This window comes from Manacus vitellinus, unplaced genomic scaffold (genome assembly GCF_001715985.3).
Source record: "Manacus vitellinus isolate BGI_N305 unplaced genomic scaffold, ASM171598v3 scaffold_82_pilon, whole genome shotgun sequence".
In the NCBI taxonomy this organism is placed as follows: Eukaryota; Metazoa; Chordata; class Aves; order Passeriformes; family Pipridae; genus Manacus; species Manacus vitellinus.
The window spans coordinates 390,576-399,128 of record NW_021940828.1 but is presented as its reverse complement, the minus strand read 5'-3'; the positions used below and the strand labels follow the sequence as shown (position 1 = coordinate 399,128).

At 47.2% G+C, this 8,553-nt stretch overlaps 1 long non-coding RNA gene across 2 annotated transcripts in view; it reads left to right on the top strand.

Annotated features, from left to right (window-relative positions):
- Positions 1–4,055, top strand: part of LOC108641847 — an 11,102-nt gene extending 7,047 nt beyond the window's left edge. For both annotated transcript variants that reach the window (XR_001922317.2, XR_003916347.1), the window contains 2 exons: positions 1,118–1,238; positions 3,237–4,055. This is a non-coding gene — a long non-coding RNA (uncharacterized LOC108641847). The remainder of the gene's footprint in view (positions 1–1,117; positions 1,239–3,236) is intronic.
- Positions 4,056–8,553: the final 4,498 nt, after the last annotated feature.

Below are 8,553 nucleotides of genomic sequence, written 5' to 3'. Positions count from 1 at the left end.
GGTGAAACCCGAGTCCTTTTCATAAACTCACTCTTTATACTCCAAAGTCTATTTAACAAAATTGTGCTCAGTAAATAGAGTTGGGAAAGTGACCTTTCACTCATTACAGGATTTTCCTTCTCTGCTTTGTTTCTCAGCTTTTTAGGAAGCTGCATCATTGCATTGACAGTGAAGCAAAATTAGAAAAACCACAGCACAAAGATGTTTTTCCAAAACCTGACTTGCATTCTGTGCTTTCCAAATGCAGAGCTGTGGGGTTTGGGTCAATACTCTGTGTTCCTGCTAATTACAGAGGGTGTTTGGCACCAACTAGTGAAATGGTCCTGAGAGACCACATCTACAGGGAGCTTGTGATGTCAACCTTGCACTGAGGTGCCTTGTCACTCCTGCCTGTGAGGAAGGGACTGAGGTGATGCAGAACCTTTCCTGCACAATAAATGTAATTATAAAAAAGAGGAAGAATTGCCCTTTTAATCTGAGAGCTGTGTGCTCACCAGGTGAAAAGATTGCGTATGCTGATGCTTTAGTCAAGAAACTCTAATCCATCTTCAAGGAATGTAAACCACAAAAAACCCCACAGCAGACCATTCCTTCTGGATCAGATGGTCATTTCCCGTTTTCTTGGTTTCTCGGCTTTTTAGGAAGTTACATCATTGCATTGACAGTGAGGCAAAGTTACAAAAACCACGGCACAAAGATGTTTTTTCAAAACCTGACTTGCATTCTGTGCTTTCCAAACCTTCTCCTCCCCAGCATCAGGGTCTCCATCCATACACAAAGGCTGTTAGGGTGGTCTCTTTGCTCTTGGCTGAGCATCCCAACAACTGCGGGGTTGCCTCAGGGTGGTGCAGCAGATGCTGCACTGTTGGGGTTGGAAAATCCTTCCCATCAAAACCCTTTTCTCCTGCAACATCTGCTCACCTCAGAGACCTGGGGGAGCTTGTTTTCATACCAGCTTTTGTGTTGTTTAGAGGACACAGACCTTTGGGAAAGCAGGCCATGATTTACTGTGAACAAACTCTCTCCTGCTGACCTGAGAGTGTTTGATCTGCTCATGCTTAGACTGGAAACTCATCCTTGTCATTAGCTGCACTAATTATGCATCTTGTTTCCATAGCCTACTTGAAATGAATCTCCATGTGGAAACCTGCTCTGTGAAGGCCAGTGAGGAAGGAAGGAAAATGAATGTTCTGTGCACTCCAGACACGTTGGTGAATCCAGTTCTGCAAAAACAGCTGGTGAGGGTTTATAACCTTTCCCTTCTGCCTTTGTTTCTAGCTGTGGTTATTCATTTTTGTTACAAGGATGAATATTTGGCCTTTATAGAAGGTGTGAAGGGCAGAGAGATTGGCTGAAACTTACTGTTTCTGTCCTTAGTCTTCCATGTGGTGTTTTTAGCACTGCTGGAAAACTGGAAAAGTCATCATAGAATGGTTTGGGTCAGAAGGGACCTTAAAGCTTATTTAGTTCCAGCCCCCTGCCATGGGCAGGGACACCTTCCACTAGACCAGGTTGCCCAGGGCCATGTCCAACCTGGCCTTGTCACCAAAAGAAGGGAAAGTCACTTTAAATTACAGCAGTGCCCCCTGTGAGCTCCCTGTATCCACTCTGAGGTGTGAAATCCCTGCTTGAGGGCAGGTGACAACTTGCTGTGGATTTCTTAGCAACATTATGGCCTCTGCACAGGCAGATGCCCATGGAGGGTGTGACTCAGGGCCTGATTTTTCCCTCAGAAGTCCCTCATTCCCCTCAGTTAAATCATTGTTATATTTGGGACGCTTCCTTCATCCATTTTGTTTGCTTAGATGTGAAGGTGCAAGGCAGTGCATAAATGGGGAAGTATAGGAGAGTGTTCAGGGAACAAATGAAGCTGTTTTCTTCCCCAAAATAACAAATGTATCCCTTGGAGATGCAGGAATCCCTGCTGGCTGGTTGCAGTGCAGGTCGGGACTTCTTGAGGGTTGTGTACTTCAGAACTCCAGTCAGTGGCTTTGAGAGTTGTGTACTTCAGAACTCCAAACAGTGGCTTTTTTGGGTACATTCTCAGGATAAACACTCATTATTTTACGTGTTTATTGGAGAAGCAGCAAGGAATGGTGAGAGATCCAGGTGCTAAAACTGAAGAGAGCAGGTGGGTGAGACAGGATCCACTCAACACATCTCTGCTGATGGATCTGACCTGACCTGCTCTTAAATCTCATAGCAACATAACTCTGCTCCCTCCCTAGGTGACCTTCCCAGGACTTCCTTACAGCCAGAAGTTGGTGCTAATGACTAATCTTGTCACTATTTGAGCACGTGCCTTCAAAATCAATATATTTGAGGTTTTTTGTTGTGGTGGTGGTGGTGCTTCACACTGTAAGATTGTCCCCTTTTCACCTCTAGCCACTTCTGCTCTTCACAGGGCTGTTTCCTTCCCTTTTCCCCAGTTTTTTGATAATTCTTGTTGCTGTGGACTGTCCTTAATTGTGTCTCATCCCTCTTTAATACCTGGACATGGCACTCAGTGCTCTGGTCTGGTTGACAAGGTGGTGATGGGTCAAAAGTTGGACTCGATGATCTTGGAGGTCTTTTCCAACCTTAATGATTCTGTGACTGTAGAACCAATCACCACAAGGGTGGAAATTAGAACTTTGGATATAAAAGAGAGGAGATTGTTTGTCTGCCATCAGTGCATGAGCAGAATTCCCGTGTATCCTGAGGGGAGCTGCCCTTGCAGGATTGTTATTCCCTGGTCACAGAAAGATGTTGATTATAAGAAAACAGCAACACAGAAGCACCTGGGGAGCACTGGAGGCTTTAATCTGATCCATTGCAGTGCAAGAATTTCTCTTTACTGTGATTGCAGTCCCCAAGGTGTGAGCACCCCGTGCTGGAGTTAAACCTCCTGCAGAGGCTCTGCCTCCTCTGAGAGGCCTTTCAGGCAGGATCTCACACACAGTGTGATCTCCAGGTGGGAGATGCCACCAGCAGAGGCATTCCTCCTCCACAGCCTACCTGGAGGGCCAACACCTGTGTTTTCACTTTGCTGGAGCTCACGGAGAGGGGAGTGATGCCAGGGGAATGTATTTAAAAACAAACCATCTGTGGTTCACACAGTGCTTCACCCCTCATTAGAATAAAAAAAAATAAATAGACAAGACAAATCTAATTGAACCAAAGATCATCAAGCTCATTCTTTTAATTAAAAAAATAATTACTTCTAACTAAAATCTTCCCCTTTTTAATTCTCCAAGGAAGCAGCAACCCAGTGTGACACACATGTTTGGGCGCAGAAGCGACGCCAGTCACTCACAGAGGGAAGATGAGACCTGGCTGTGATCAGTGTGAGGTTCTCCTGTGCTGCCAACTCGATGTGACACCTCCCTGTGCCTGGGCACAGCCCGTGTCACATCTGCTGGGGATGATGAGCATCAGCATCAAACCAGTTCAGCACCACAGGGAGAAGATGTTTCTTCTTTTCACATCCTGTGTGGCTGAGCTGTCACATCAAGGCCAAGTTCAGTCTCCCTCCCTGGTGACTCTTTGTGGATGTTGTGGCACATGTGGACACAACAGGAGCTTGGACATGTTGCTCATCAGGGCTGAGGGACATAAGGGCGTATAAAATCCAGGCAAAACTCCACTTCCTTATTAACCTGTCTCTGGGCAGTGGCAAAAGCTTGTGGAAAACACAGGAATACAGCCTGGTATACCTTTGTGGGCCTCCCTTGTAGTGGGCCTACAAGGAATTTGGAGAAGGAGCCTTTGTCAGGAACTGTGGTGACAGGACAAGGAGTAATGGGTTCAAACTGAAAGAGGGGACATTTAGGTTGGATATATGGAAGAAATTCTTCCCTGTGAGGGTGGTGAGGCCCTGGCAAAAGTTGCCCAGAGAAGCTGTGGCTGCCCCATCCCTGGAAGTGTTCAAGGCCAGGTTGGATGGAGCTTGGAGCAACCTGGGATAAGGGAATGTGTCATGACTGCAGCTCATCACGGATTCACAGAATGGGTCAGGTTGGAAAGGACCACAGTGGGTCACCTGGTCCCACCTCCTTGCTCAAACAGGGCCATCCCAGAGCACACGGCACAGGATTGTGTCCTGACAGTTCTGGAATATCTCCAGTGAGGGAGACTCCACCCCCTCTCTGCTCAGTGCTCAGTGACAATCTGCTCAGTGCTCAGTCACTGCACAGCAAAGAAGTTCTTCCTCATGTTCAGGTGGAACTTCCTGGGCATCAATTCCTGCCTGTGCCTCTTGTCCCATTGCTGGGCCCCCCTGAGCAGAGCCTGATCCATCCTCTGCCCCCTCCCTGCAGACCCTACAGACATGGATGAGGTCCCCTCTCAGTGTCTCTTCTCGAGGCTGAACAGCCCCAGCTCCCTCAGCCTTTCTTTGTAAGGGAGATGCTCCAGTCCCCTCATCATCTTTGTCACCCTTCACTGGACCTGCTCCAATAGCTCCATATCTTTCTTGCACTGAGGAGCCCAGAACTGGACACAGAACTCCAGATGTGTCTCACCAGGGCTGAGCAGAGAGGCAGGATCCCCTCCCTGACCTGCTGGCAATGCTCTTCCTAATGGTCAGTGACACTGCTGGATCATGGACAGCTTGTTGTCCACCTGGACCTCCAGGTCCTTCTCAGAGCAGGTTGGTCCCCAGGCAGATGGAAAATTCTTCTACCTCCAAGAAAGGATTCTTAAAGGGGTCCAAGAGCACACTTCTGAGAGTTATAATGGCAGAAAGGGGGTTGAGTATTCAAAAAACCAGAAGATCCAGAGCCCCATCATGATGATAGAAGGAGAAAGTCCTCTAAGACCACAATCTACTGTGCTAATTAATGATGGCAAAACTTCAGGAATAAATAAAGAATTAGACATTTGCCTTCCTACAAGGAGGAAGATGAAAAAGCAAAAGCTGGAAGGTGTTTTATCTCCTCTCTTCCCCACTGTGAACAATTTAAGACCTGTTTATGGGCAGGAACTAAGCGAAGATGGAAAGAGTGTTATCTACAGAACACTGTGAAATTCAACAGACTTCAGAAAACACAGGCAACGTTTCAAAAAATATGGTTAAATGGGAACTCTACGTCAAAAGAGGAGGTTGTATTGCCTTCCAGGAGCACCTTCAGATTCAAAGTACTGTAGAGAGGGAGGATAAACATGACTCAAGCACAAATAATTTTTAAATTAGGGACTGATAAGCTCAGCACCGCACAAAAAAGGCTCTATTGTGTGAATAACAATCAATTGGGTCCAGCAAACGGACATGACCTGAACTTCACAAATATAATTACTGCACTGGGCTTCCTTGTGCCTCAGTGTTCTGCTTATAATAAATGGCCTTGGAAAACAGCATTTTTATAGAGAGTGGTTTGTTTGCAAAGCTCTGTGGGCTCCTCCTCTGCTCCTTGCTGTGCCGAGGCAGGTTTTGCTCATCATCAGGGAACCCGACTAAGAGCATAAAAGCAACCACAGCAAATCAAGCAAAGATCATCCCAGTCCAGTTTCTTTGTCTCTACCAGCAGCTCTTTCCCCACAAAACTCTCACAGACCTCTGTGATCTTCAGCTGAAGGACTTTCTGAACCAGGCACCTGCACACTCAGTATATTCACAGTCACTCCTCATTAAGGTTTTTCTCCTCCACAAACTCAACCCATGTGCTTTTGAAACTCAGGTGAGTGTGTAGCATCCACACTGCATAATGTCCCTCCTTCCTATGTAATTTTGTGCCCTCTAATTACAGTAGCTAAGCTGTTACATAACAATCTCAACCTCCCTGCCAAGGGGTGGAATTCATAAGCAGGAGGGAATGGGAAAAAAAGAGCTTATAAACACCTCTGTGGCAAAGCTAATCTTATCTCAAAGCCTTTGTTCCTTGGGAGTTAATGTTTGGGGTTGTGAAAGATAGATGTGTTTGGAATAAGGGGAAAAAACATGTAGTAACATTGTTTGCTGGAAGTACAGCTCAGCAGAAGGAAGGTCTTTGCACAAATGCTGTTGACAATGAGGATCAACTCAGGGAAAGGAGGATTTGATCAACTTCTGTCTGAAGACTTGCTGTGGTCCATCAAATCACTGATCCATCAAAGACAGAGTTCTGTTTGCCCTCATCTTGTCCCCTTTGTCCTTCAGAGGACATCCTACTGATCCCTAACTCTGCTCCCCTGAGAAGGGGAACACACAAACTTCCCCTTCTGATAGCACCTTATGTTGTCAGAAGTCACCTCCCTCAGCCAGAAACAGCAGAAGAACCTAAATGGCCTTCAAGGTCCCTTCCAACCCTAACCATTCTATGATTATAACCATGATTTAGGATTGGGATTCCCATATCAGGCCCTGCTTCCTAGACTGCAACACCCTATCACAGCAGGAGGCTGCTCGGGGATTTAGGAAGTGTGACACGGGATCAGATCTAAGTCCAAATACTTTGCACAAACTGCTCCAGGCTCTCTAATCCCTCCTGGTCGCTCATTAAGAGCTCCCTTAAGAACTTCCTGCTCCCTACAGCTTTGCTGGATGTCTAAGAAATCAGGCACTGCCTGGACTGCACCAAACCATGTTGTGTTTCTGGGTTTCTGCAGCTTTGCCCCTCTCTAGAAGGATCCTTGGCCAGGACCCCACAAGAAATGTGCAATGTGGTCCTCGCTGCCTTCATAAAGTGTGGGGTTGGGAGGGACCTTAAAGTTCATCTCATTCCAACCCCCTGCAATGATCAGAGACACCTTCCACTGTCCCAGGTTGCTCCAAGCCCCATTCAACCTGGCCTGGAACACTTTCAGGAATGGGAAATCCACAACTTCTCTGGGCAACCTGTTCCAGGGCCTCCCCACCCTCACAGGTAAGAATAGCATGTGATGGGCTGAGAAGCAGAAGACAAGGAGATTCATGACTCCAAGGCAAGAAAAGGGAAGCTACAGAGAGACTGAATGAAGGACAGTATTGGAGAACTCAGGAAGAACTGGTGTTGCAGAGGTCCCAGATGACTCCACGAGCTGCCGTGTGCAGTCACTTCTCCCTGGAGACTTGGCAGCTTTTCCAGGAGAGTTCACCACAGGCTTCACTCCACAGCTTTCCTGTTAGGCTACCAGAGCTGCACCAGCAGGGATCCTGGTGCCTCAGGTAACTCACCTCCTTTGTGCAACCCAGGGGGGTGCCAGGAGCTCATTTTACACCCAAGGGAGCTTTTTGCTCCAGCTACCTGTGCATCTCCCAATTAAGTGGAAAGAAGAAACACCAGGTGCCAAGGAGATCAGCATTTCCTGATGCAAACTGTAACCTGAGGCAGGGAGACAGTCCCAAGGCCCTGCACACAGATGGGTATCTCTGTGCAAATGACCTGGAAGGCAGTTGACACCCCAGAGCCCACTTTACAGTGATGCATTTGGGGGTAAAAAAAGGATTTGTAGAAGTTGCCTTCTCTGTTGTTGGTGTGAAACACCAACATGGGGCCTTCAAATGAAGGACAATTCCCCAGAAAGGACAATAAAGAAGCAGAATCTGTAAGCAAGAAGCACAGCTCCAAAACCTCAGCAGAAATAGCTTTGGAGGACATGGGAGGGTGTAGCACTGCATTTTCTTTGGAAGGCTTGTCACCTCATGGAACACACACTCCCGTGGCTGAGATCCAAAAATGCTGAACCTGGATTCACAACCCATCAAGCAATTCAGCTTCTCTTCATTCAAGAACAACGTGCTCATTCAAGCACTCTTGCCCTCTACAGAAATTTAGCAGTGGTGTTTCCAAAACAGAGAGGTCTCCAATGGAAAGGGTCATCCTCTCTTGGTTCAATATACCTGATATCAAGTGATTTCCCTCTCTAAGACCGTTTTAACTTTCCCTTGTAGTGTCTGAGTGCCCGAGTGTCAGCCTTAACCCAGGGTCTACCCCTCAGTGAGATCCTTGCTGTGGACATGCAGCTCCACTGTCTTTATTCTCTTCATGGCTTCCTACGTAAAAAATGTTGATGGGATGAGTTCTCAGAGTAGCCACACCCATCTCCTGCACACAGTCAGCCACCAGACTCTCTCCTGTGATATGGCAGAAGCTGCACAGGAGCTTGATGAGCAGCTGTGGAAGGGTGTGTCCTGATAGGGGGTATCTCCAGTTTTAAGAAGCGGTGTCACAGCTCAGGCAGCACGAACACAATGATTTCTACAATCCATGCTCCAGCAAAGAGCCTCTTGACTGAACAAAGTCCCCACTGTGTTGGTTTCTGCACATGAGAACAACCAGGTGACTCTTTCTGCTGGGCTGAAGCCTCAGTTAACGAAGCCATTTAGGACTGTGGCCCTCCACAGTGGGAAAGGGGGAGACATCTCCTTGAATTGATATTTTAGGAAACAGATTAGAGCCTAAGAGGTCCTGCCCAGCCACTGTGACCTCAGTGAGAGTGGTAACACCAGAAACCACAGTCCAAGTCTTAGCAGGTGTTCACGTAGAACAGCCACTGGAAGGATGCAAAGACAACAGAGGAAGTTTGAAAGGCAGAGGTGATTATCAGCAACCGAAAGATCACTTGGATACTGTAGCCCTCTCTGATGTCTGAGCATTTAAGGAGCTGGTGATACAG